This window comes from Protopterus annectens, chromosome 10.part0 (genome assembly GCF_019279795.1).
Source record: "Protopterus annectens isolate FY-2018-M chromosome 10.part0, PAN1.0, whole genome shotgun sequence".
NCBI classification, from domain to species: Eukaryota; Metazoa; Chordata; order Ceratodontiformes; family Protopteridae; genus Protopterus; species Protopterus annectens.
In genome coordinates, this window is record NC_056744.1 from 982516560 (window position 1) to 982544059 (window position 27500).

Sequence of the window (27500 nt, forward strand, 5' to 3'; positions counted from 1 at the left end):
CCCCCCCCCCGCCATTACTCTGAACTGTTGATCCAAGTATTTAAACTCATCCACCTTCGCCAACTCTACTCCCAGAATCCTCACCATTCCTCTATCCTCCCTTTCATTCACACACACATATTCCATCTTAGTCCGGCTGACCTTCATTCTTCTCCTCTTTAGAGCATATCACCACCTTTCCAGGGTCTCAACCTATTCCCTACTCTCACTACATATCACAATGTCATCTGCAAACATCATAGTCCACGGGGACTCCTGTCTGATCTAGTCTGTCAACCTGTCAATCTTCAGTGCAAATAAGAAAGGGCTCAGAGCTGATCCTTGATGTAATCTCACCTCCACCTTAACCTTAAATTACACATTCAAAACTCATGCAAAAAGATCAGCATACTACTATTCTGGGAAAACAACTATTGCCTTTTCTGTCTAAGCCAGCCAAAGCTATATTTTAATCTACACTCAAATATGAACTACTCGTTATAGCTGCAGCCTCAACAAAAAAATGCCACCACCTTAGAAACCACTTCCAATAAAATCAGCCAGTTCATTACTAGCTCCCCCAATCAAGAACATCACTGCCTACTTCTTTCCAAAGTTAAATGACTCCAAGTACATTTGCCAGCCAATTGACAAAGCCCTTTCTCCTGAAACATAATCCCCCTCTCACTCAAACAAAACCCCACACACATTATTTAGGGTTCTCTCTCAATCTACCCTACCAAATCCAAAAAGTAAACTCTACTGTACTGACCATGCATCTTCCATTCTAGCACTTAAACTATGGGACTCCATTCCTTTTTCAAACCGTGACGTCCAAAAGCACAGAAACTTCAGACAACAGCTCAAGGAACACCTTTTTGCCCAAGCAAAGTGCAGCTGTACTCACTCAGGTGACATTACACAAACCCTGTAGCGCTCACACACACACACACACACACACACACACACACACACACACACACACACACACACACACACACACACACACACACACACACACACACACACACACACACACACTTTCCCCATTTCATCCTTCCTAATCTCATCTTGTCAACCCCTTTACTTTCTGCTTCTCATTCATCCTACTTCCCTTTTCTCCTTGCATTTCTCTCACACTTCTCCTTTACACTCCTCTTCCTTCTACATGCCTCACACTTTTTCTCAGACTTCTCCCCATGGCATTCCTTCTTTCTTTCAACTATTCACACTTGCCTCTTCTAATGTCTTCATACCTCTCTATACAAAGATATGCTGCTATCTCTGTAGTACAAGCCACCTCAATCATTATGGCTACATCTTATCCATAAAGCTCTCCTAAGCATAATTCCATTTTTCCATCCATGTTTTGGCATTAACTGCTTCTTGAACTAAATGTTGTAGCATACTCTTGCATCTCTAACTACACATGCATTTGTTTTTTTAGCATATCATCGTGTCTGTAAATATGTTTTGATCATTTATGTGATCCTATTCACCCAGCCTGTGCCGGCAAATGGCCCACCAAGATCAGTGCACTACACCAGTAAGCAAACAAAATTTCTCTCACAAAATATCAACTTAAAAAGTGAGAGCCTAAGGCCATTTCCCCCTTTTGCTAGCTTGACAAGCAGCAAAACAGTTGAGAAGGGAAGAATGATTTGTATAAAATTATGAGCAAATGGACAGGCTAATAACTTGAGAATCTTTTTAAATGTGAAGCTGACAGAAAGCCTGAGGTTTCAGTCCTTCTACTGGTCACACCAAATACAGAATATCAAACAGCTAATCAAATAAAAAAAGGAAAAATAATCATTTTTACAGACCTACAAAACGTACTTTCTGATTCAAAAAAATAAATCACAATCCGATCTAAAAGTGGCACGATGCTCTCTTACCTTGCAGGATACTTCTGTCCTGTTTATGCCCAAATTCAGATGGAGGCGCATCTTTTGATTTGTAATTCTGCATGTTTGCAATCTGTGCAAAAAAGAATAAGGAATCAAAAATATTAGCTGAAAAAGAAACCAAATGCCTTCTACTATGGGCAGCAAAAAGTACAGTTGTCCAAGTTGCACTTACCATAAAGTCCAGTTGTACAAGTTGAACTTCCCACAACAGTAGATGTTTGCATGATCACTGCTGCAGTAGCCTTAGCTATACGGGTTATATCCTGCTAAGGATACAAAAGCCAGCCAGCTTCCAAAGCTTCAGGGCACATTCCACACACCCAAAGTCAAGCAGCTCAAGATGAGTTGACTACAAGACAAATGTGTGCGTGAATCCCTTTAGGAGCTTTCCTGCCAGCAGAGAGGGAGGCTGAGCACTGAAAGGACAATGCTAGAAATAAATTAAAAAAAAAAAAAAAAAAATACTATGACCACACCCTGACAGAAAAAAACATGCCAAAAACCAAGGGTAGAGGGAGGGAGCAGCTACTGCAGCTTTGGTATATGGGTAGACTACCGCAAATAACTAATATTTGGGAAGAAGGAGAAAGGTCCAGGGACCCCTGGAGAAAGGCCCTACTAAAACTTGATCTTGACCTAGAGAAGGAATTCAATCTTACCATGCTTAAAGTATGTACAGAAGACCAAGTAGCAACTACTAGAATACTTCTAAAATCCAACCCTTTCCAAAAAGCCATAGATGAAGCCAAGGCCCTGGTAGAGTAGGACTTGACTCTGTTCTAAGACAACCATTTGAAAATATTCTGATTTGATACAGGTTGCCACTTCATACTTTCACAAGAAATTAAATCAGAATATCTGAATGATTTAATTCCGTCAAGATAGCATCAGAGTTGTCCATGGACAGCCACGGTATGGAGTATACTTTATCCCTCATTTTTACTTTCAGAAAAGAAAATGAGGAGATGGATGGTTTGGCTTAAAGTAAATTTGTTTCACTTTAGGCAAGAAAAGAAGAATTAATTCTTACAGAAACTCTGTCCCTATGGAAAATGAGGTAGGGCTGACTCACCGTTACGAGCTTGCAACTCAGATACCCTTCTTGCAGTGGTCAAAGGAATCAGAAAAACTGTTTTACGTGTTAGGAACCTGAAATCAGCCAGATCACCCGATTCAAAAGGATCAAGTGCTAGCTTCTCTAACACAAAATTAAGATCCCAAGGAAGGGCCACCAGTTTACTTGGAGGCCTCTTATGCAAAACCCCTTTCAAGAACATTTTGACATGAGACTGCCTTGAATAAGAGGATCCATAGGCAGACATGCTGAAATAGCTGATAAATTAATCTTGACAGAGGAATAAGAAAGCCATAGGATAGTAACTCTTACAAATACTGCAAAACCAGAGGAAAAGTCCAGTTTTGTACCTACCATAAATGTAGATGTTCGAAGATCCACACTGCTGCAGTCCTTACACTTGGGTAGTCCGCTGTCCTCGGTCGGCCCGAATATCAAAGTATTAGGCTGACGTCGGTCAAGGCGCATAAGACTGACATCAGGACGTCAGGGTACAAATGCGCATGACCGACGTCATATCCTCAGTCTTTTCTTGCCCCAGATGTCAGAAGACCCTAAACAGAAAGGTCAAAACCAAAAAACAGCAAAAAACAACCAACCACCTGTGTACAAACCATATGTACAATATTCACAATATGTACATCCCAAACCACACAACCGCCTCTAACTACAGAGGGGAAGGAGGGAGGGTAAATTGGACTGCAGCAATGTGGATCTTCGAACATCTACATTTATGGTAGGTACAAAACTGTACTATGTTCTTCATCTCACATTGCTGCAGTCCTTACACTTGGGTAGAATCCCAAAGCAGAGATAAGGGAGGATGGCAAAACTATAAAGCAGTAGGGGCTGCCAAAATGCCCTGTAAAATTGCAGTGGCAAAACCAGCCCTCGATTTAGAGTAAAGTGGAAGGTGATAATGCTTAGAGAAAGTATGCACTGAACTCCAAGTAGCTGCCTCCAAAATATCTTTAGTTGCCACCCCCCTTAAAAAGGCTGTAGAAGTGGCAGTAGCCCTAGTGGAATGAGGCCTAATCCCAGCTGGAATCTCCTTACCATGATGGGAATAACAGAAAGCAATACAAAACCCAATCCACTTAGAAATAGTTTGTTTTGACACAGGCTTGCCCTGAGAACTCAAAGCAAAAGAAACAAATAACTGCTGAGACTGCCTGAACCCTTTAGTTCTGCTCAAATAATATCGCAACTGCCTGTGTATATCCAAAGTGTGCAAAATCTTTTCCCCTTTATTTTGGGGGTTTGCATAAAAAGTAGGCAAATGAATAGTTTGGTTTAAAGCCACACTAGAAACCACTTTAGGCATAAAGGAAGGATTAGTAACAAAAGATACCCTATCCTTATGGAAAATTAAGAAAGGCTCAACTGCCATAAGGGCCTGTAATTCAGAAACCCTTCTCGCAGAGGTAATGGCTAACAAAAAAGCAGTCTTCCATGATAAATATTTCAACTCAGCAGTAGCTGCAGGCTCAAAAGGTTGTAGAGTGAGTTTCTCGAACACAAAATTGAGATCCCAAGCAGTAGTAGGAGCTCTCCGTGGGGGTCTTATATTCTTTGCCCCTCTAAGGAATTGCTTAAACAAAGGATGAGAAAACAATGGTGGGTCACAGTCATAGTGAGCAGAAATTGCTGCAGCATGAATCTTAATAGAAGAGAAGGACAAACCTTTGTCCAGTAACTCAGTAAGATATTGAAGAGCCACACTGAAATTAGGCTTAGAAACATCAAATGCTTTTGCTGCACTCCAAAATAAAAATCTCTTCCATTTATCTCATACACTTTCCTTGTACTAGGCCTTCTGGCCTCCAAAATAACATTCAAAACTTGCTGTGGAAGCTGAGACCCTCCAGGGTTTAAAACAGAATATGCCAGGCTGTCAGGTGAAGAGAGTGAAGTTTGACATTGAGTAAATGACTGTTCTCCTGAGACAGCAGGTGTGGAATCAAGGTAAAGGCCATGGAGGCTCCTACCAGACTTCTCAGTAGTGGGTACCAGTGCTGTCGAGGCCAATCTGGAGCTATTAAAATCATCTTTGGCTTGTCCTGTCTGACCTTCAGAAGTACCTTTGGGAGGAGAGGCAGAGGTGGAAAGGCATACACATGAAGATTGCTCCAATTGAATGAAAGAGCATCCACTTTCCAAGCTGTGGGATGAAACCTTTTGTGCAAAACTTTGGCAGCTGGTAGTTTAGTGGAGAAGCGAACAGATCTATGTCTGGAGTTCCCCATGACACTGTCAATTTCTGAAATACATGAGGATCCAATTTCCACTCGTGGGGATCCATAATTTGTCTGCTCAACACATCTGCTAAGGAGTTCTGTGCTCCGCAGAAACCTTGCCTGAAGATTTAGCTGTAAACTGAGAGCAGTCTCCCACAAAATCATTGCTTGTCTGCACAGAGGATAAGAATGTGTTCCCCTTGCTTGTTGATGTACCACATGACAGTTGTGTTGTCTGTTAGAATCAACACCTGCCCTGGAAGAAGTAAATCCTTGAAAGCTATTAATGCAAATTGGACTGCTAACATCTCCTTCAAGTTGATATGTAGATGTAGAAGTCTGGCAGGCCACGTGTCTTGTATCCACTTTCCATTTAGATGAGCTCCCCAAGCTTTGTCTGAGGCATCTGTCGTTAGAATCTGACTCGCCTCTGGCCGGGTCACAGAGAGTCCCTTGTTTAGGTGACATTCCTGAGCCCACCACAGAAATTCCTTTTGAATGCAAGGTATTATCTGAATGACAGTGTCCATATCTTGGCAGTGCTGTGTCCATACATTTTGAGATACCATTGTAGCTTCCTCATATGCAGTTTGGCATTGGGAAGCACCAGAATACAAGATGCCATGAACCCCAAGGCTTGAAGGACTGTCCTTGCAGTCAGCCTGGACTGATGAGACAATTGATGGAAGTAAAGAGAAAGATTCTTTTGTTTGTCCGGGGTCAAAAGGCCATCTGGGATGCTGTATTCAGTCTCACACCCAGAAAGCACATGTCCTGAGAGGGTACTAGACTGGACTTGATTTCGTTCACAGAATACCCCAGGCATCTTAGCACTGCTATCACATATTGCAAATGATGAAGAAGTTCGCCCTTTCCTTGGGCCAGAATCAGGCAATCGTCCAAATAAGGATAGATCTGTATTCCTTTTAGCCTGAAGAAAGCTATCACTGGAGCCAGAACCTTCGTGAACACTCTGGGTGCAGTAGATAAGCCAAAGGGCAATGCAGAGAACTGATAATGAGAAGTCCCAGTCGAAACGCAGATACTTCCTGCAACTTTGCCTGATAGGAACATGAAGGTAAGCCTCCTTGAGATCCAGAGTCACCATCCAGTGATCTTTGCCCAGCAGAGGTAAAAGCTGTTGTAACGCCAACATTTTGAACTTGGGAATGTCCAGATAAGTGTTGAGGATAGATAAATCCAAAATTGGTCTCCACGTGTTCCCCTTCTTTGGTACTAGGAACAGGCGAGAATAAAATCCTAGGCCCACTTCTGGCAGAGGGACCGGTTGTATGGCCCCTATTTGGAGCAGCTGAGAAATTTGTTTGTGAGCCTCTATTCTTGCTGAGGAGGAACGTCGGCATGCCTTTGAAAGGAGGCAAGGTATGGAAATAAAACCTGTAACCTTGGTGTATGATATCCAATACCCATTTGTCTTGGGTAATCAAACTCCAATTTTCCCTGAAGAGTGCCAACCTTCCTCCCAAAGGTGCTGCCAGGCAAGAAGGATCTGGCAGCTGAAAAGGTAGGTCATTGGGCCTGTTTACGAAAGGACTGGCCCCTGCCCTCACCTGAAGATTGTGCAGGAGAACTCCCTGTTCTAGGTCTGAAGGAGCTCTGAGCTCTGCCCCTACCACGTCTAGATCTACCCCTAGACTGTGAATCATAAGAAGGGTACGTCCACCCCTTAGCAGGCCAATTCCTACTAAACTTCGGAGGCTGGACTTGCAAAAAATCTTTAACAGTCTGCATAGACTTAGCCTTGTCTTCCATTTTCTTCAAGACTGACTCCACAAGCGAACCAAACAACACATCAGACTGTAAAGGAGCATCCAAAATCCTTGTCTTAACATGTTCAGATAAATTCTGATCCCTCAGCCAGGCGTGCCTGCGAAGAACTGACCCAGTGGCAGCCACCCTAGACGAGGCCTGTATAGCATCAAAACCACATTGTAAAGAATGCTTACCCACCTGTTCAGAGACATGTACCAAATCTTGTAATTCCTTACACTCAATGCCTTCCGCCAGAGCATCTACCTTAGACTTCAGTTGAGAAAGAAGATAGTTTTGATATTTCAACATGTGAAACTGGCAATTCAAAGCCCTCATAGCTAAGGTGGAAGAAGTATAGACTTTCTTTCCCCATCTATCCAAAGCTCTGGCCTCTTTATCTGGAGGAACCGGATTTTTACAACAGAGGCCTTGACACCCTTAGGTCCCTGACTAACAGTTTCTGGGTCCGCCCTAGGACTCTTATAAAGATATTTATGAGCCTCAGGCACCCTATAATACCTATCCGGTTTAACAGGAGCAGGAGGCAAAGAATCAGGATTAAGTGAAGCCTCCGCAAACACATCTTCCACAACATCCAGAACAGGAGGTATAGCCAAAGGCCTATGCTGGGGTAAAAGCAAAAATTCCCTAAGCCTTTTCCTGGAATCAGAGAAGTCCTGACCTTCCCACTTAAAATGTTCCCTCATGGAATGAAGTGTTTCTGAAAAAGAAAAATCCTCTGGAGGAGAAGCAGAAGGAGTGGAATCATCTGCATCAGAATCAGAATAAGGAGAGTACTCCTGCAAGTCTTCAGCCGAAGACTCTGAAACATCTGAAGCCTGCTCAAAACTCCCCAACTCTGGTTCCACCCTAGGCCTCTTATCGGGGGGGGGGGCAAAGAACCTCTAATCAAAGTAATTAAATCTTCTGCCATTTAAAGCATATGCTTCTTGGGCACAGATCCTGAAGAACTAGGAGTGACACCAACAGAAGCTAAACCTGGCCTGCCTCTGGGAGAAGCCTTAGAAACAGAAGGAGAGGGCCTAACCACCCTAGGAAGGCAGGGGAGTACAGTAACCTGAGAAGCCCCTTCAGCCTGACCTGCCTCCTGAGAGGCCACATCCTGCAATAACAAAGTCTCCCCCTGGGACTCCAGAGAAGCCTCCGGCAGAACCACCGGTTCCACTGACGCCTCTAAAGAACCGGCGTCCGCACGGACGACTCTTCTTGCCGGGCTTAGCTGCCTTGTCTTTGCGCTTCTTGAAGAAGCGGCGCCGGAGCATCCGACGGCATGTTATAATTGCACCGCTTCCCAAAGACCAACCTGGCACAATCTAACCTTCGCTTAATAGTGCGCTTATTGAACCTAGCACAAAAGCGACACCCAACAACGTCGTGCTCAGGCCCCAAACAAGGAATACACAAAGTATGATAATCTCTATGCGGTATCTGTTTCCCACAAGAAATACAGTTATTCACTTTTTCTGACATCCGGTAGACCACTGAGGCAAGAAAAAACTAAAATATTCCCCAACGGGGTACTTAGCCAACTTTGACTCGGTCTGAAACTCCAAATTCGAAAAAATTTCAGAACGCCGAACGGCACTTGCAACGCTGCTTCTGCATCGGACCATGCGGCAAAAAAGACTGAGGATATGACGTCGGTCATGAGCATTTGTACCCTGACGTCCTGATGTCAGTCTTATGCGCCTTGACCGACGTCAGCCTAATACTTTGATATTCGGGCCGACCGAGGACAGCGGACTACCCAAGTGTAAGGACTGCAGCAATGTGAGATGAAGAACATGTATAGTTGTGTAAAATCTTACCACAACAGTAGATGTCCTTCTATTCACTGTTGCAATATTTGTTACAGACCAGCCCTGGGCAGCCCATTGCTCGGCCAGTATAAATACGCTTAAAAAAGAGATCTTGTTTGCTCTGTATGTTACATTTACACTCCCTGCAGAGAAAATGCAGAGCATAAAAGAGATATACGGATGCAGCTACTTAGAAATGAATTGCCCCGGAAGAGGTCATAGGCAAAGGAGTCCATGCACATCCAGAAGGAAGAAATGCCGAATAAACAAGAGGGGGTTAGACGGAGGGAGGCAGCGAATACCACAACAGTGAAGAGAATGACATCTACCGTTATGGTTAAGATTTTACACAACTATACTACATCTTTCTATAATACCATTGTAGTATTCGTTACATAAGGGACAGTAAAAATGCTCAAACAGAATGGGGAGGTGAAAGGCCAAGAACAACCCTCAACAAACCCACATAAAATGGTTTCAGCAAAACCTGCTCTGGACCTAGAAACCATATCCAACTTAATGCTTAGCAAAGGTATGCACTGAAGACCAAGTAGAAACTTCAAGGATGGAATTGGTGTCCAACCCCTTAAAGAAGGCACCAGAAGAGGCAACAGGCCTAGTGGAATGAGCTCTAATAGATGCAGACAGAGATTTGTCATGAAAAGAACATAAGGAAATGGCCTTAGATGTCCAGGAGGAGATGGTTTGCTTAGAAAAAGCCAAACCCAAAGACCTGGGATGAAATGAAACAAAAAGCTGATCAGACTTACAAACAGTTCTAGTTTTATCCAAATAGAACCCAATCTGTCTGTGAAAATACAAAGGTATGCAGGACCCTCTCAGAAGCAGACTAAGGAGAAGGGAAAAGGGAGGGAGTTGCACCAACTGACTCAAGGACAACTCATTGACTACTTTGGGCATAAAAGAGGATTAGTATGAAGGGACACCCCGTCCCTGTGGAAGAAAAAAAAAACAAAAGGAATAGCCACATGGACCTGGAGCTCAGAAACGCTCCGAGGAGAAGTAAGTACCAGCAACAAAAGTCTTCCAGATACAATGTTGCAAAGAAGCAGAATCTACAGGCTCAAAAGGAGCAGGAGTCATTTTTTTCCAAAACATTAAAGGCCCCAAGGAGGATGAGGAACAGGCTTTCTTGGAAGCCTAATGTGTAGGAAGCTTTTAAGGAATTGCTTGACTTCATAACGATGTCAAAGGAGGATTCAAGGGCAGGCAAACAGAAAAGGCTGACAAATGGGCCTTTACAGAAGAACAGGCCAAGCCAGAGCGGAGCAACTCATACAAATAAGAGAGGACCAGGGGGACCACCACTGAAAAAGGGTCCAGGTTACGATCAACCAGACTGAAAATCTCTTCCATTTGGACATTCAAGATTTTCTGGTCGAGGGTTTCCTTGCCTCTTGTAAAACCCTGAGCACATCATCGGAAAAAGAGGTGCCTGAAAGGGATCAAAACCCTATCACCCACAATGTCAGTTGTAGAGTGGACAAGTGGGGATGGATGAGAGACCCCTTGACTTGTGTGAGGAGATCCAACCAGTAAGGCAAAATGTGATGACTGCCCCTGGCCAGATGCAGTAAGAGGAGGAATCAGTGCAGTCTCAGTCAAAAGTCTCGCTACCAAAATTTTGGGGAGTCTAGTTGAATCATCTTCTGCAGGACTGTAAAGGTACAGGAATAGGACAGAAAGCATAAAGAAACCTTCCACGTAAGATGGCATGACAATCTGGGGCTGAAGAGAGAAAACTCCCTGTTCAGAGGGAAGGCAAAAAGATCTACTTGAGGAATACCCCACCAATGTACAATGTCCAGAAACACATCGCTGTGAAGCATCCATTCATGAGCCTGTGTTTTGGAACTGCTCAGAGAGTCTGCCACAAGACTGTGCTCTGAAAGAATGTACGCTTCCTGAAGAGTTAACTGAGAGCCACTTCCCAAGCGTGCAGCACCATCCAGCAGAGGAGGTAAGATTTAGTGCCCCTGCTTAATGACCTACCACATAACTGTAGTGTTGTCTGTGTGCACTTTCAAGGGGCCTGTGCAGAACATGGTGAGAAAAGCCTGAAGGGCCAGAATCAGAGCCCTCATCTCTTTGATGTTGACATGATCTGACTTCTGATGGGGAAATCAAAGACTCTGACCTTTCCACATGACCAAGAGATGCCCACCACCTAATGTCAGAGGCATCCGTGAACAACTCTTGAAAAGGGACTGGAGGCTGAAAACGTCTGGCCAGGGTTGAGAGTGAAATGTCGAATCCACCACTCAAATTCCTTCTTGAGATAGGGAAGGAGAGGTACACTGAAATTCAGAGGGTGAGAATGCTGCAGCCAGACAGACATGTGGTTCACAGGTTCATAGGTAGGGATTAGGCTATCAGCCCTAGGGCCTCTATAAGCCTAGCCAAAAAAAGTTTCCTGGCTTTTGCCACCCAAGAAAGTTATTTTCCTGCGTCCCTGTCTAGCAGAGCCACAGAAGTGATCCCAGGGGTGAATTTCATATTTCCCAAGCCAACTGTCGAGATTTTTCTTAAAGAGGGCTAATGAGGTGTTTTGCTTGACATGAATGGGTAGTGTATTCCAGAACATGGGAAGTCTCTGGGACAGCAATCTATCCCTCTAGCATGTTCTGTTTATTGTGGTGGCAAGGTTTAGGCCCCTGGAGCGTGTGGCTCGAAGAGATTGGTGTTTCTTTAAGTGTAGCATGTCCAACAGATCTGGGTTTGACATGGCTTTGTATGTTAGGCAGAGGTCACCTCTGAATAGGCAATAAGCGACAGAGTAGAGCTGGAGTTTTTTGAGACTGTCTATGGCATCTGTTTGAGGCCAGTAATCCTCTTAGTGAAGTATTTCTGTGGCCTTTCTAGTTGTTTTAGATGTCTTGCGAGGTATATGCCAAACGGGGCGTTGTACTCTATAATGGGTCTGATGAGGGATGAGCAAAGAACAATGACCGCTTTTTTTCTGGGGTGAACCCCTTCGTAATGAAGTGTGCCACACAGAAGGATTTCCCGACTAATGTGGCAATGTGATTATCAAGGGAGAACTACTGTCCACCTGTGTCCCAAGGTCTCATCACACTTTCGGTGTTTAGTAGGCTACCACCTATGTAGTAGTTCATGGGTACATTGTTTTTCCCAAAGGGGATGACAATGCCATTCTTGGCATTGAGCTTGAGACCATGACTTGACACCAAGCATCAGTCTCAGTGAGGCCCCTTTGTAGAATGTCCACATCATTAGGCGATTCTATTATGGCACCTAGTTTGCAGTTGTCTGTGAACTTAGTTAGCCAAAGACCTGCTGTATTAGCCTGGACTTGTGACAAGTAGATGCCTAACAGGAGACGACCCAGGACCGAATTTGTCACTGGTCTGAAGTTGGATTTGGAGTTGGCTACTTTCACTGTGTGGGTTCTGTCAGTGAGCCAGTTGGCCAAATCTAGTGAGTTCATCTATGATTCTAGAGTGGGGGATGGTGTTGAAAGCCTTGATGAGGTCAAGATAGGCTGTGTGCACCACCATACCTTCCTCTACGGCTCTGGTGACTGCTTCAAAGAAGTCAAGTCAGGTTTAGGAGACATGCCCTACCTTTTACAAACCCAAACTGAGTGGGGACCAGAGTTTGGTGGTTACCCATGTCTTGGTTTATAAGCTCCAAGATGATACGTTCCATGGCCTAGCAAACCAGGCTCGTCAAGCCAATAGAGCAGTAGTTCCCAGGGTCTGTGGTGGTGCCCCCTTTGTGGAGTGGGTAACAGTCGCTGTGCGCCATTCAGTAGGCACAAAGCCTGAAGTGAGGCTATGACTAAACATGGTACTTGGGTGCGGTGCCAGTTCGTTCTGTAGTTCATACAGAACACAGCCTGGGATGTTGTCAAGTCCCATGGACGCTGTTGTTCTTGGCTTTGGAGAGTGCGGTCTTTACCTGTGCAGCCGTGATTACACGGGCTTTGCAATTCTTCCAGTACAGTGATGGGCCCTTTGAGGGGTGAAGTTTGCACTGCATCAGTCTGCCAGGATGTTGGCAATATCAGTTGGTTCTGTATATCTAGTGTCATTTTGCTGTAGCTCAGAGCAGATCTGACAATGTAGCCACTGAGATTCTTGACATAGCTGTATGGCTCTCTTTAGAATCAGTGGCGATTTTATTTTCGTAACTAGCTTTGGAGGATTTTATGATGGATTTCAGCTTCTTACTGAAGCTGACCAGGGGAGTTCCTGGAATCAGGAAATTTTACTCTTTTTTACAACAACTTCTTCCTTCTGTTGTAGAGTTTTTTTATGGCAGGGGAGCACCAGATTGGCCTCCTTTTCTTGGAGGACAGCGTCTTGGTTCTGTTGGGGATAGCATGATCCATGCACTCGTGTATGTGCTTATACAGTGCATTTGTACAGGATTCAGCAGTCGTACCTCTATTTTCTATCTGTATGGGTGTTGTGAAGTTTGCCACTTCTGTCTTAAGAAGCATAAAGTTGACTTTGGAGAAGTTTTTTATGGTGGTTTCCTTAATGGGGGGGTGGGGCGGGGATATTGATATCTAGGGTGATTAGCTTGTGGTCGGATCTGACCAGCGAGGAGTTGACCTCTGGCTTGGAACATCGGTTGCCCATACTGGTAATGACCAGGTCCAGGATATTGCTGCCCCTGGTGGGGGTATTGACAAGCTGATCCAGGGCATTGAAATTTATGAATTCCAGAAACCGTTGAGCAAATGAGCTAGTACACGAGTAGTTTTCCCAGTTGATGGTGGGGTAGTTGAAATCACCCATTATTAGGGTATTGGGCTGTACCTTAATATTACCCAGTATATCAAGAAACATGGAGTGGGGATCATGGGGCATGGCAGGGGATCTGTAGCAAGCCACAACCAGGTTTGTAGTCCTGCCCAGTGTTTGTTGCACTTAGATAATTTTGGATGCATTATTTTGAGCAACTAGCCTGGAAGTGTGGAGATCCTTAATGAATATGGACACCCCTTCTCCTCCTCCTTTAGTGGTTCAGTCCAGGTTAGTTGGCCGAAAGGTGTGGTATGAGTTATAGCCTTTTAATGCAGGGGTGCTCTCTGGAGCCTTAAACCAGGTCTCCATCACTGCACAAATGTCGATGTTCTCCATTTTAAGGAGTGCCTTGAGTGAGTGCATTTTGAGGTTCAGACTTCTAGCACTGAGTACATTACCCTCAGATTTTGCTTGCTTATACCGGTTATGGTGGCGAGTTTGTTGTTTGAACCTTGCCTAAAAAAGGCACTATAGGACTGGCAAGAGCCTTAGCCAGTATCTGGAATCTCAGGGGTGACCGGTGCAGGCCATCTCTGGCAAAGCATCATGGTCTGTCGATCATGTTGTCCCAGGCAGACAGACACTGGATCCCCTTAAAATGGCACCAGAAGCTTAGCCAATTGTTAAAGTCTATTTTATTCATGTATTGTGGTATCATTCTGGGCGATGGCAGGATGCAACTCAGGGCTAGGGTCATACCTGCCTGGGCTACATGATCCGAGAAGCTCCTCCAGGTCTCTTTTCATGTAGTCTAGGGAGGTACGTCTCAGGTCATTCACACCAACATGGACAATGACAGAGTCATATTTGTACTTGTTGTGGAGTGACCTGAGTGCTTGTGTTATATGGTGGATCCTGGCACCCGACAGGCAGCTGACAGTAACTTTCTCCTTGTTTACCCTAGTGCGTTGGACATCAGTGTGCCTGACTATAGGCTGACCTATGACTAATGTGTTGGGTACGTTGTTTGGCCTTATGGGCTGAGGTTCAGTGGCACACTGATTTTATGGGCTATGTGTCACTTGAGTAGTGTTGGGTGGTGGCTGCTTGCGTTTCAGCTTTGGAGGTCTCCGTCTGGGCAGATCTTTACTGACAGCCTCTGTGAATGTAGGTGTGTGTTTTGTGTTACTATGTGTGGGTTTAGGTGGTGTAGGTTCTAATAGACTTTGTTGTGTGGTGTGGTGCAGGTGTTTACCTTCTCCCCTTGACTGTCTAGTATAGTCTTGGCTGGAGAGAGCTTGGCTTCCAATTTGGCTATGCAAGTTCATCTCTCACAGATTATAGTGTTGCGTGGTAGGAGGAGAGGGTTGTCAGTGTACATGAGGCAATTGCTACATTGCCCCAAGATGCCCAGATTCATCAGGGAGCCGCGGTGGTGCAGCGATAGCATTGTCACCTCACAGCAAGAGGTTCCCCCATTCGATTCTCGGCTTGAGCACCTTCTCTGTGGAGTCTGCATGTCCTCCCCGCAGTCAAGTGGAGTTCGAAAGACATGCATGAATGGGCATGCGTTCGTTGAAGGCTGCGCATCGGGCTGGCACCTCGGCACCATAAAAACCTACTGCCAATCATTAGCGGACCAGAGTTCCACTGTGGTGACCCCTAACTGGGAAAAGCCGAAAGAAAACAACAACTACAGGGGAAAATACAGGGAGCTGACCCTTAAATTAATAAGCATCTATCCAGGCACGTCCATGTACTAAAAACTGTTTTCCTCCTAACAAGTAAGGAAAGTACAGTGCTGCAGTAATTTGTAGATTTAGTGCTTCCAACGAGTTTTGAACAAGTGCTGAGCACAAGGAAACGGTTTTGAGTGCTAAAACTAGAAAACTGGCTAGTTCTAATGGAAAATTAGAAGAACAGACTTTCAGGTACTGGGAAGAGTTTAGCCCTAGTTAAACGGTGCTGCTCAATGCACAAAACCGCACAATCACGGGTTTTTAAACAGAAAGATGAAAGGGATAGAAATAGCCCAAAATGGTCAATAAAACTACAGATTCTGAGCTGAAACCACTCCTCCAGCGACAGATAGGCTGCTCAAAGCTCACCACTCTCACTGATGAACAGAGAAGCTTCCTTCCATCTTAGTAAGGGTCTGGGCAACACAGAAATTACAAAACAGCCCAGAATTCAGCAAAATCTGAAAACCGGGCTCTACTGGTTATCGAAAGGCGAGAAACGAGTAGACAGAGAGCTTTCTTTTTTTTTCCAAAAATTAAAACAGATACACACGTTTACAGCAGAAAAATGGCTATCACGTTTGAGTGTGTAGCCCATAACAGTTGAAAAAAAAATGAAAATTATCAGTTAAAGTGCAAACAGTATCAGAATTCAAAAAAACAGTTCAAGTAATTTGCGAAGTTAATAAAAATTCTCAGAATAGTGTGGCTAGTGAAAATAAGCAATAAAAAGCAAAACAGAGGTGCTTAATACACTCAAAGTCTCCCTTTTCTCTCTCTCCTGCTGTAGAACTCTGTAGGACACCCAGGCAGGATCTTGCTGAGGTAATACAAGATACAAGGCAGAGGATTTGCCATCAGAATCAGGGACAGCAGAGATAATGGTCATGACAAGGCCAGAGTACACCTGGTCATTTGGTTCTGGTAATTAATAGCCCTAAAGGCCAAAGTAGAAGCAAACTTTCTTTCCGATCCTCTCCAATACCTTGCTATCCTTATCAGAAGACAAAAGTTTGGAAGAGAGCAAAAGTTTAGAATGTTTGTCAGAAGAGACTAACATCACAGCAGGATCAACAGAGGGACACAAATAAAAACAGACAATCCTCAGGAACCTTATAAAATCTATCAGGTTTCTTAGGAGCAGGAGGCTGAGGAGCAGGAAACTTGGAAGCAGGAATTAAAAGTATCTAACAAGGCGGTCAATACAGGAGGACAGACAATTGTTTAAGAGTATCCACCTGAAGAAACTCAATATCAAACACTTGAAAAGAATCACACGTAAGGAATTCCATTATCCTAGCAATTGTGCCCTACAGGACAATTCCTCGAAAGGACACTCAAGGTTAACAGACTTCTCTTCATCAGAGCCATAAGCTAAAAGCAAAGGCATCTGTGAAGAACAGGACAAAGACACCTCACCAGACAGGAAATACTTAAACCAGATAAAAGGGATGGAGGGCCAAGTAGGAGTGGTTACTGAAACCTCTTGAGGAAGCTTTAGGGCCATTGAGGCAGAGAACAAGCCTTGAGTAAACTGTTGCAATTACCTTTGATAATCCACAGGACAGAACGAAACATGCTTCAGCTTTTGTCTTTTCTTATAAGGGATGTGACAATAGGAGGTACTGCCAGCCATGCCAGGAGAAATAGGACAGTGGATTTGTAATATATGCCAGCACAGCTAGCTGGAATTTTGTAAATAATGATATGCCATTTGTATATCAAACTGATTTGTACATATGCTTGAGCTGAAAATGTATTTATGAGGTTTCCTTATGTTAAATGTACCAACAGTGCACCCGGTTGGAAGGAAAATAAATGTGCATGTATTATTGTAACTGAATTAAATGTATATATTGTAACAGCATATACTGGAAGTGAATAGGTTAATCTTAATCCATCTGACTTTGCAAAATATTCTAGAAATTAAGCTATTTTATGGGTTAAGCTGCAAGGTTTGAATAGAGACAGAGATGCAATGTCTGTGTGCTTGAGAATAGTTGGTAGCTCCTGTAGAGAGTGAAATGGTTTTATGAGTTCCAGGAGATCTGAGTAAAGCCCTCTCCGTATGTATGGTAACACATAGGTGCTAAAATCCTGTTGACTTCTAGTACTGGTGATAGCATGGGAAACATCAGATGACATGATGTGTGTGATGTAAGCCAAAAGTAATACTTGGATATTAGTAAGATTTTGCTCTCAGCATTCTGCCTTGGATCTGACAAGGACCACTCACCCAAATCATCTTGCCTTGTGGTAGTAAGTCACTTAACTAGTGAGCAATAATTCTTTTAGATTAGTCAGGAAAATATACTGAGATTAGAAGTACTGTTTTTCTATAACAGTGTGAAACTTTCCATCTGTGTTATTTTCAATATTCCCTGTGACTGAAACTCTGGTGTTTACTGTAAACAGATATTTAGTATTTTTGTGTTATTTTATTATTTATTATTAAATACATTTAAACTTTTCACTGTGGCTGTCCTTTCTAGGAAATATTTATGCTTTGAGAGTATTTGCATATATTTATTTGGTGGTAACTCTGGCCACTCCTGAAAGCCCTGCTGTTTGGTCAACATTACCATTTAACTAACAAAAAAATAAGGTTGAAGAAGGAAGGACCGAAGTAGGCAAATCAAATGTAGATGCTCCAAACAGAAATAGCGTAATCACCTTTATTAAACGCTTTCGTCGAATGGCTTCATCAGTATTCTGATGAAGCCATTCGACGAAAGCGTTTAATAAAGGTGATTACGCTATTTCTGTTTGGAGCATCTACATTTGATTTGCCTACTTCGGTCCTTCCTTCTTCAACCTTATTTTTTTGTTGGTTGAATTGGTGGTTTTGTGGTTTGATTACCATTTAACTCACTACCATAAATGTAGATGTCCGATAGACATGCAACTGCAGTCATAACATGTGGGGTTGTCCTGCCTCAGGCAGCCCTCGGTCGGCCGGATTCCAAAGTCTGGGTCTGACGTCGGCTGATGTCACATTCCTCTCCGACGTCAGAGCGGCTGGAGTATATAAGCATCAGCCGACGCCATTTTCTTCAGTGTTTCTTGCCCCAGATGCCAGGTGCCCTCCCAGGAAGGCTGTAATCAAATTGGAAGACAAAAACAGGATTCCAAACAAATAAATGATCAATAAAACAAATACACCATAACAGATATCCCCAGCTAAGAATAACAGGGATAGGAGTGGACCCTAGGCATAGAGGGGTATGGAGGGAGGGAAAATACGACTGCAGTTGCATGTCTATCGGACATCTACATTTATGGTAGGTACAAAACTGTACTATGTCCTTCAAGAATGCAACTGCAGTCATAACATGTGGGTAGAATACCATAGCTTAGCTGGGGGAGGAGGTATGCTCTAGGAAAGGGATGGTGTAGCAATCAAACCCTGCAGGACTGCCGAAGCAAAGCCTGCTCTGGATCTGGAATATAGAGGGAGATTGTAGTGTTTGGAGAATGTATGCACGGAGCTCCATGTAGCAGCTTCTAGAATGTCCTTGGTAGGCACCCCTCTTAAGAATGCTGTAGAGGTGGCTGTAGCTCTGGTGGAATGTGGTCTGACATTGGCTGGAACAGTCTTTCCATGAAAGGAATAACAGAATCTGATGCAATGTCCAATCCATTTAGAAATAGTCTGTTTTGAAATTGCTTTTCCTTGGACTGCAGGGGCGTAAGCTACAAAAAGTTGTTCAGACTTCCTACTGGCCTTGGTTCTGTCCAGGTAGTATCTAAGTTGTCTGTGAATGTCCAAGGTATGCAAAAGTCTTTCCCCCTTATTCTCAGGATTGGGGAAGAAAGCAGGCAGATGAATGGCTTGATTTAGAGAAACCCTAGATACCACCTTTGGCATAAAGGTAGGGTTGGTCCTTAATGAAACCCTGTCTCTGTGGAAAATAATAAAGAGTGGTATTGCCATTAGGGCCTGTAGCTCCGGAACCCTTCTTGCTGAGGTAATTGCCAACAGGAAAGCTGTCTTCCATGAGAGAAATTGCAAGTCAACTGAAGCTGCTGGCTCAAAAGGAGGTAGAGTCAGTTTTTTTAAGACAAAATTGAGGTCCCAGGCTGGCACTGGGCCTTTCTTGGTGGCTTAATGTTCTTGATTCTCCTGAGGAATTGTCTTAGTAAGGGGTGAGAGAAAAAGTACAGTTTTGTACCTAGCATAAATGTAGATGTTCGAAGATCCACATTGCTGCAGTCCTAACACTTGGGTAGTCCGCTGTCCTCGGTCGGCCCGAATATCAAAGTATAAGGCTGACGTCGGTCAAGGCGCATTAGACTGACATCAGGACGTCAGGGTACAAATGCGCATGACCGACGTCATATCCTCAGTCTTTTCTTGCCCCAGATGTCAGAAGACCCTAAAAAGAAAGGTCAAAACCAAAAGACAGCAAACAACCAACCAACCACCCTTGCACTAATAATATGTACAATATATACAATATACACAATATTTACAACCCAACCCACACAACCGCCTCTAACTACAGAGGGGAAGGAGGGAGGGTAAATTGGACTGCAGCAATGTGGATCTTCGAACATCTACATTTACGGTAGGTACAAAACTGTACTATGTTCTTCATCTCACATTGCTGCAGTCCTAACACTTGGGTAGAATCCCAAAGCAGAGGTAAGGGAGGATGGCAAAACTATAAAGAAGCAGGAGCTGCCAAAATGCCCTGTAAAATAGCAGTGGCAAAACCAGCCCTAGATTTAGAGTAAAGTGGAAGGTGATAATGCTTAGAGAAAGTATGCACTGAACTCCAAGTAGCTGCCTCCAAAATATCTTTAGTTGCCACCCCCCTTAAAAAAGCTGTCGAAGTGGCAGTAGCCCTAGTGGAATGAGGCCTAATCCCAGCTGGAATCTCCTTGCCATGATGGGAATAACAGAAAGCAATGCAAAACCCAATCCACTTAGAAATAGTTTGTTTTGACACAGGCTTGCCCTGAGAACTCAAAGCAGAAGAAACAAATAACTGCGGAGACTGCCTGAACCCTTTAGTTCTACTCAAATAATATCGCAACTGCCTGTGTACATCTAAAGTGTGCAAAATCTTTTCCCCTTTATTTTGGGGATTTGCATAAAAAGTAGGCAAATGAATAGTCTGGTTTAAAGCCACACTAGAAACCACTTTAGGCATAAAGGAAGGATTAGTACGCAAAGATACCCTATCCTTATGGAAAATTAAGAAAGGCTCAACTGCCATAAGGGCCTGCAATTCAGAAACCCTTCTTGCAGAGGTAATGGCCAACAAAAAAGCAGTCTTCCATGATAAATATTTCAACTCGGTAGTAGCTGCAGGCTCAAAAGGTTGTAGAGTGAGTTTCTCCAACACAAAATTGAGATCCCAAGCAGGAGTAGGAGCTCTACGTGGGGTCTTATATTCTTTGCCCTCTAAGAAATTGCTTGAACAAAGGATGAGAAAACAATGGTGGGTCACAGTCATAGTGAGCGAAATTGCTGCAGCATGAACCTTAATAGAAGAGAAGGACAAACCTTTGTCCAGTAACTCAGTAAGATATTGAAGAGCCACACTTAAATTAGGCTCAGAAACATCAAAATCCTTTGCTGCACTCCAAAATAAAAATCTCTTCCATTTATCTGCGTACACTTTCCTTGTAGTAGGCCTTCTAGCTTCCAAAATAACATTCAAAACTTGCTGTGGAAGTTGAGACCCTCTATGGTTCAAAACAGAATATGCCAGGCTGTTAGGTGAAGAGAGTGAAGCTTGACATTGAGTAAATGACTGTTCTCCTGAGACAACAGGTGTGGAATCAAGGCAAAGGCCATGGAGGCTCCGTGCCAGACTTCTCAGTAATGGGTACCAGTGCTGTCGAGGCCAATCTGGAGCTATTAAAATCATCTTTGGCTTGTCCTGTCTGACCTTCAGAAGTACCTTTGGGAGGAGAGGCAGAGGTGGAAAGGCATACACATGAAGATTGCTCCAATTGAAAGAAAGAGCATCCACTTTCCAAGCTGTGGGATGAAACCTTTATGTGCAAAACTTTGGCAGCTGGTGGTTTAGTGGAGAAGCGAACAGATCTATGTCTGGAGTTCCCCATGACACTGTCAATTTCTGAAATACATGAGGATCCAATTTCCACTCGTGGGGATCCATAATTCGTCTGCTCAACACATCTGCTAAGGAGTTCTGTGCTCCCGGCAGAAACCTTGCCTGAAGATTTAGCTGTAAATTGAGAGCAGTCTCCCACAAAATCATTGCTTGCCTGCATAGAGGATAAGAATGTGTTCTCCCTTGCTTGTTGATGTACCACATGACAGTTGTGTTGTCTGTTAGAATCAACACCTGCCCTGGAAGAAGTAAATCCTTGAAAGCTATTAATGCAAACTGGACTGCTAACATCTCCTTCAAGTTGATATGTAGATGTTGTAGTCTGGCAGGCCACTTGTCTTGTATCCACTTTCCATTTAGATGAGCTCCCCAAGCTTTGTCTGAGGCATCTGTCGTTAGAATCTGACTCGCCTCTGGCCGGGTCACAGAGAGTCCCTTGTTTAGGTGACATTCCTGAGCCCACCACAAAAATTCCTTTTGAATGCAAGGTATTATCTGAATGACAGTGTCCAGATCCTGGCAGTGCTGTGTCCATACATTTTTGAGATACCATTGTAGCTTCCTCATATGCAGTTTGGCATTGGGAAGCACCAGAATACAAGATGCCATGAACCCCAAGGCTTAAAGGACTGTCCTTGCAGTCAGCCTGGACTGATGAGACAATTGATGAAAGTAAAGGGAAAGATTCTTTTGTTTGTCCGGGGTCAAAAAGGCCATCTGGGATGCTGTATTCAGTCTTACACCCAGAAAGCACATGTCCTGAGAGGGTACTAGACTGGACTTTATTTCGTTCACAGAATACCCCAGGCATCTTAGCACTGCTATCACATATTCCAAATGATGAAGAAGCTCGTCCCTTCCTTGAGCTAGAATCAGGCAATCGTTCAAATAAGGATAGATCTGTATTCCTTTTAGCCTGAAGAAAGCTATCACTGGAGCCAGAACTTTCGTGAACACTCTGGGCGCAGTAGATAAGCCAAAGGGCAATGCAGAGAACTGATAATGAGAAGTCCCAGCTCGAAAACGCAGATACTTCCTGCAACTCAGTCTGATAGGAACATGAAGGTAAGCCTCCTTGAGATCCAAAGTTACCATCCAATGATCTTTGCCCAGCAGAGGTAAAAGCTGTTGTAACGTCAACATTTTGAACTTGGGAATGTCCAGATAAGTGTTGAGGATAGATAAATCCAAAATTGGTCTGCACGTGTTCCCCTTCTTTGGTACTAGGAACAGGCGAGAATAAAATCCTAGACCCACTTCTGGCACAGGGACCGGCTGTATGGCCCCTATTTGAAGTAGCAGAGAAATTTGTTTGTGAGCTTCTATTCTTTGCTGAGGAGGAACGTCTGGCATGCCTTTGAAAGGAGGCAAGGTATGGAAATAAAACCTGTAACCTTGGTGAATGATATCCAATACCCATCTGTCTTGGGTAATTAAACTCCAATTTTCCTTGAAAAGTGCCAACCTTCCTCCCAAAGGTGCTGCCAGACGATAAGGCTCTGGCAGCTGAAAAGGTAGGTCATTGGGTCTGTTTACGAAAGGACTAACCCCTGCCCTCACCCGAAGACTGTGCAGGTGAACTCCCTGTTCTAGGCCTGAAAGAGCCCTGAGCTCTGCCCCTACCACGTCTAGATCTACCCCTAAACTGGGAATCATAAGAAGGATACGTCCACCCCTTGGTAGGCCAATTTCTACTAAACTTCGGAGGCTGAACCTGCAAAAAATCCTTAACAGTCTGCATAGACTTAGCCTTGTCTTCCATTTTCTTTAAGACTGCCTCAACAGGTGAACCAAACAACACATCAGATTGTAAAGGAGCATCTAAAATCCTTGTCTTAACATGGTCAGATAAATTCTGATCCCTCAGCCAGGCGTGCCTGCGAAGAACTGAGCCAGTGGCAGCCACCCTAGACGAGGCCTGTACAGCATCAAAACCACATTGCAAAGAATGCTTACCCACCTGTTCAAAAACATGTACTAAATCCTGTAACTCTTTACACTCAATACCTTCCGCCAGAGCATCTACCTTAGACTTCAATTGAGAAAGTAGATAGTTTTGGTATTTCAACATGTGAAACTGGCAATTCAAAGCCCTCATAGCTAGGGTGGAAGAAGTATAGACTTTCTTTCCCCATCTATCCAAAGCCCTGGCCTCTTTATCTGGAGGAACCGGATTTTTAACCACAGAAGCCTTAACACCCTTAGGCCCCTGACTAACAGTTTCTGGGTCCGCCCTAGGACTCTTAAAAAGATACTTATGAGCTTCAGGCACCCTGTAATACCTATCTGGTTTAACAGGAGCAGGAGGCAAAGAGTCAGGATTAAGAGAAGCCTCTGCAAACACATCTTCCACAACATCCAGAACAGGAGGTATAGCCAAAGGCCTATGCTGGGGTAAAAACAGAAATTCCCTAAGCCTTTTCCTGGAATCAGAGAAGTCCTGACCTTCCCACCTAAAATGCTCCCTCATGGAATGAAGAGTCTCTGAAAAAGAAAAATCCTCAGGAGGAGAAGCAGAAGGAGTAGAATCATCCACATCAGAATCAGAATAAGGAGAATACTCCTGCAAGTCTTCAGCCGAAGACTCTGAAACATCCGAAGCCTGCTCAAAACTCCCCAACTCAGGTTCCACCCTAGGTCTCTTATCAGGAGGGCAAAGAACCTCTAATCAAAGTAATCAAATCTTCTGCCATTTTAAGCATATGCTTCTTGGGCACAGATCCTGAAGAACTAGGAGTGACACCAACTGAAGCTAAACCTGGCCTGCCTCTGGGAGAAGCCTTGGAAACAGAAGGAGAGGGCCTAACCACCCTAGGAAGGGAGGGGAGTACAGTAACCTGAGAAGCCCCTTCAGCCTGACCTGCCTCCTGAGAGGCCACATCCTGCAATAACAAAGTCTCCCCCTGGGACTCCAGAGAGACCTCCGGCGGAACCCCCGGCTCCACCGACACCTCTAAAGAACCGGCGTCCGGTACGGACGGCTCTTCTTGCCTGGGCTTAGCTGCTTTGTCCTTGCGCTTCTTCGAAGAAGCGGGCGGAGTATCCGACGGCATATTATAATTGCACCGCTTCCCGAAGACTAACCTGGCACAATCTAACCTTCTCTTAATAGTGCGCTTATTGAATCTAGCACAAAAGCGACACCCAACAACGTCGTGCTCAGGTCCTAAACAAGGAATACACAAGGTATGATAATCTCTATGCGGTATCTGTTTCCCACAAGAAATACAGTTATTCACTTTTTCTGACATCCGGTAAACCACTGAGGCAAGAAAAAACTAAAATATTCCCCAACGGGGTACTTAGCCAACTTTGACTCGGTCTGAAACTCCGAATTCGAAAAATTTCAGAACGCCGAACGGCACTTGCAACGCTGCTTCTGCATCGGACCATGCGGCAAAAAAGACTTGAGGATATGACGTCGGTCATGCGCATTTGTACCCTGACGTCCTGATGTCAGTCTAATGCGCCTTGACCGACGTCAGCCTTATACTTTGATATTCGGGCCGACCGAGGACAGCGGACTACCCAAGTGTTAGGACTGCAGCAATGTGAGATGAAGAACATCAGGAGGAACAGTGTTGTATCTAGCTGAAATAGCAGATGCATGTATCTTTATTGAAGAATATGAGAGGCCATTCTTTAACATATCTGCCAAATATTCCAAGATGAGTGGGATGCTCAACAATGATGCATCATGTCCCTTGCTGGTATTCCATTTGCTGAATCTTTTCCACTTTGCTAAGTAAACCCTTCTGGTGGATGGTCTTCGAGCCTCTGTTAGTATCCGCTGAACTTCCTTGGAGAGAGATAAGCTGGAGTTATTTATGGGATCTCCCAGGCTGTTAGTTGCAGTGTCTGAAGATTTGGATGCAGTGTTTCGAAATTGTGTTGAGTCAAAAGTAGAGGCCACTGAGGAAGGGCCCGCCTCCTGGTGTGACATATGCTCCGTAGTAGTGGGTACCAGTGTTGTCTTGGCCAATCCGGAGCTATTATGATTCCCTTGGGCTTCTCTGCTTTGATCTTTAGTAATACTGAGGTCATCAGTGGTAGAGGTGGGAATGCATAGATTGCTAGGCAGTTCCAGTTGAATGAGAGGGCATCTATTTTCCAAGCATTTGGATGATATGTCCTTGTGCAACATTTTGGTAGAAGATGGTTGAGGTGAGAGGCAAATAGGTCCACTTCTGGCTTGCCCCATGTCGAAGTGAGTTGTCTGAAGGCCTTCGGATGTAACCTCCACTCGTGAGGATCTGTGAAATTCCTGCTTAAGCTGTCCGCCAACACATTGTCTTTTCCTGGAACAAACTGGGATTGTAACTGGATGTTTAGGCTCAGTGATTTCTCCCAAAGCTGCATTGTCAGTCTGCAAAGGGGATAAGAGTGGGTGCCCCCCTGCTTGTTTATGTACCACATTACAGTGGTGTTGTCTGTCCGTATCATTAAATGGCCTTGCTGGAGTTGGTGTTGAAAAGCCTCGATGGCATACATCACTGCCAGCATTTCCTTTTGGTTTATATGCAGATGCGTTTCCTTTGGAGACCATTGTCCTTGTATACACCTGCCTTCCATGTGCGCCCCCCATCCAAGGTCTGAGGCGTCTATAGTCATGGTCTGTGTTATCTGTGGTTTTTTGAATGACATACCTGTGTTTTCCTGGCTCACCGAGGCCCACCATAGGAATTCCTTTTGTAGGCATGGAATGAGTGGTATGATTGTCTCCAAGTTGTTGCTGTGTTGAGACCAAATGCTTTTTAGGTACCATTGAAGCTTTCTCATGTGTAGTTTTGCTAATGGAACCAGTAGAATGCAGGATGCCATGTAACCCAGGGCCTGTACGAATCTCCTTGCAGTCATCTGGGTGAGCTTTGCTAAACCTTTGAAGTAATGAGTTAATTTCTCTTGCTTGTCTTCTGTTAGGTAAGCCATCTGAGAAGCTGTGTCTAGTTTGGCTCCTAAGAAGATTATTTGCTGGGATGGCTCCAGTCTTGACTTTTGGAAGTTGACTGTGTATCCCAGAGCTTGAAGTAATCGTATGACATAATCCAGGTTTTTTGTCAACATCAAATTTGTCGTCTGCTTGTATGAGGCAGTCATCCAGGTACGGGTAAATTTGTATTCCCTGGAGCCTGCAATGAGCAATCACTGAAGCCAGGCATTTTGTAAATACTCTGGGCGCAGTAGAGAAGCCAAATGGCAATGCTGAGAATTGATAATGCTCTGGCCCTGCAAGAAATCTGAGGTATCTTCTGCAGCTGTGTCTGATAGGGACATGCAGGTATGCCTCCTTGAGGTCCAGAGTAATCAGCCACGACTCCTTGCCCAGCATGGGAAGGAGTTGCTGTAGAGTCAGCATTTTGAACTTTGGTACTATGAGAAAGGTGTTTAATGCGGACAAGTCCAGTATTGGTCTCCATTGAGATTCTTTTCTTGGAACAAGGAACAGTCTTGAGTAAAACCCTTGGTCTTGTTCTTGTTGTGGAACTCTTTCTATTGCTTTCATTCGAGTCAGCAGAGTGATTTGCTTGATAGCCTCTGCCCTCTGATTTTGTGGTAGGTTTGGCATGCCTTGTTTTCTTGGTAAGGTATGAAAATGAAACCTGTACCCTCGGTCTATAATGTCCAAAATCCATTTGTCCTTTGTCAGTCTGTGCCAGTTTTCTGCAAACAGAGATTATTTCCCGCCCAAGGGAGCTTCTAGTTGTTCCCTGGTAGGCGGTAGTAGAGGAAAGTCATTGAGTTTGTGGTTGTTGGGCAGGTGAAACCCCTGCATCACTTCTTTAGTTTCCTGGCTGCCATTGTCGTTCCCTGTAAGGGACTCTGTATTGGCCTCTTCCACGGCCACGTCTGTTCTTACCTCTTTGAAACTTTTCTGGATTAGGAAAGGACCAGTTCTTTGAAGGCCAATTCCTACTGAACCTGGGGGGTTGGACCTGGAGGAAATCTTTCACAGTCTGAACTGATTTTGCTTTTTCTTCGATGGTCTTTAAGACATCCTTAGCATTTGCAGCAAAAAGTTTGTTCTTTTCCAAAGGAGCATCCAGAAGCTTTGCTTTTACATGATCTGGTAGAGGTTGATCTTTTAACCAAGCATGTCTACGAATCACTGCCCCTGTCATAGCTGCCCTACATGAAGCTTCCA

At 44.2% G+C, this 27500-nt stretch overlaps 1 long non-coding RNA gene across 1 annotated transcript in view; it reads right to left on the reverse strand.

Annotated features, from left to right (window-relative positions):
- Window positions 1-27500, reverse strand: part of LOC122813431 — a 164258-nt gene that overhangs the window by 38807 nt on the left and 97951 nt on the right. The window contains exon 2 of the long non-coding RNA XR_006366682.1: window positions 1878-1959. This is a non-coding gene — a long non-coding RNA (uncharacterized LOC122813431). The remainder of the gene's footprint in view (window positions 1-1877; window positions 1960-27500) is intronic.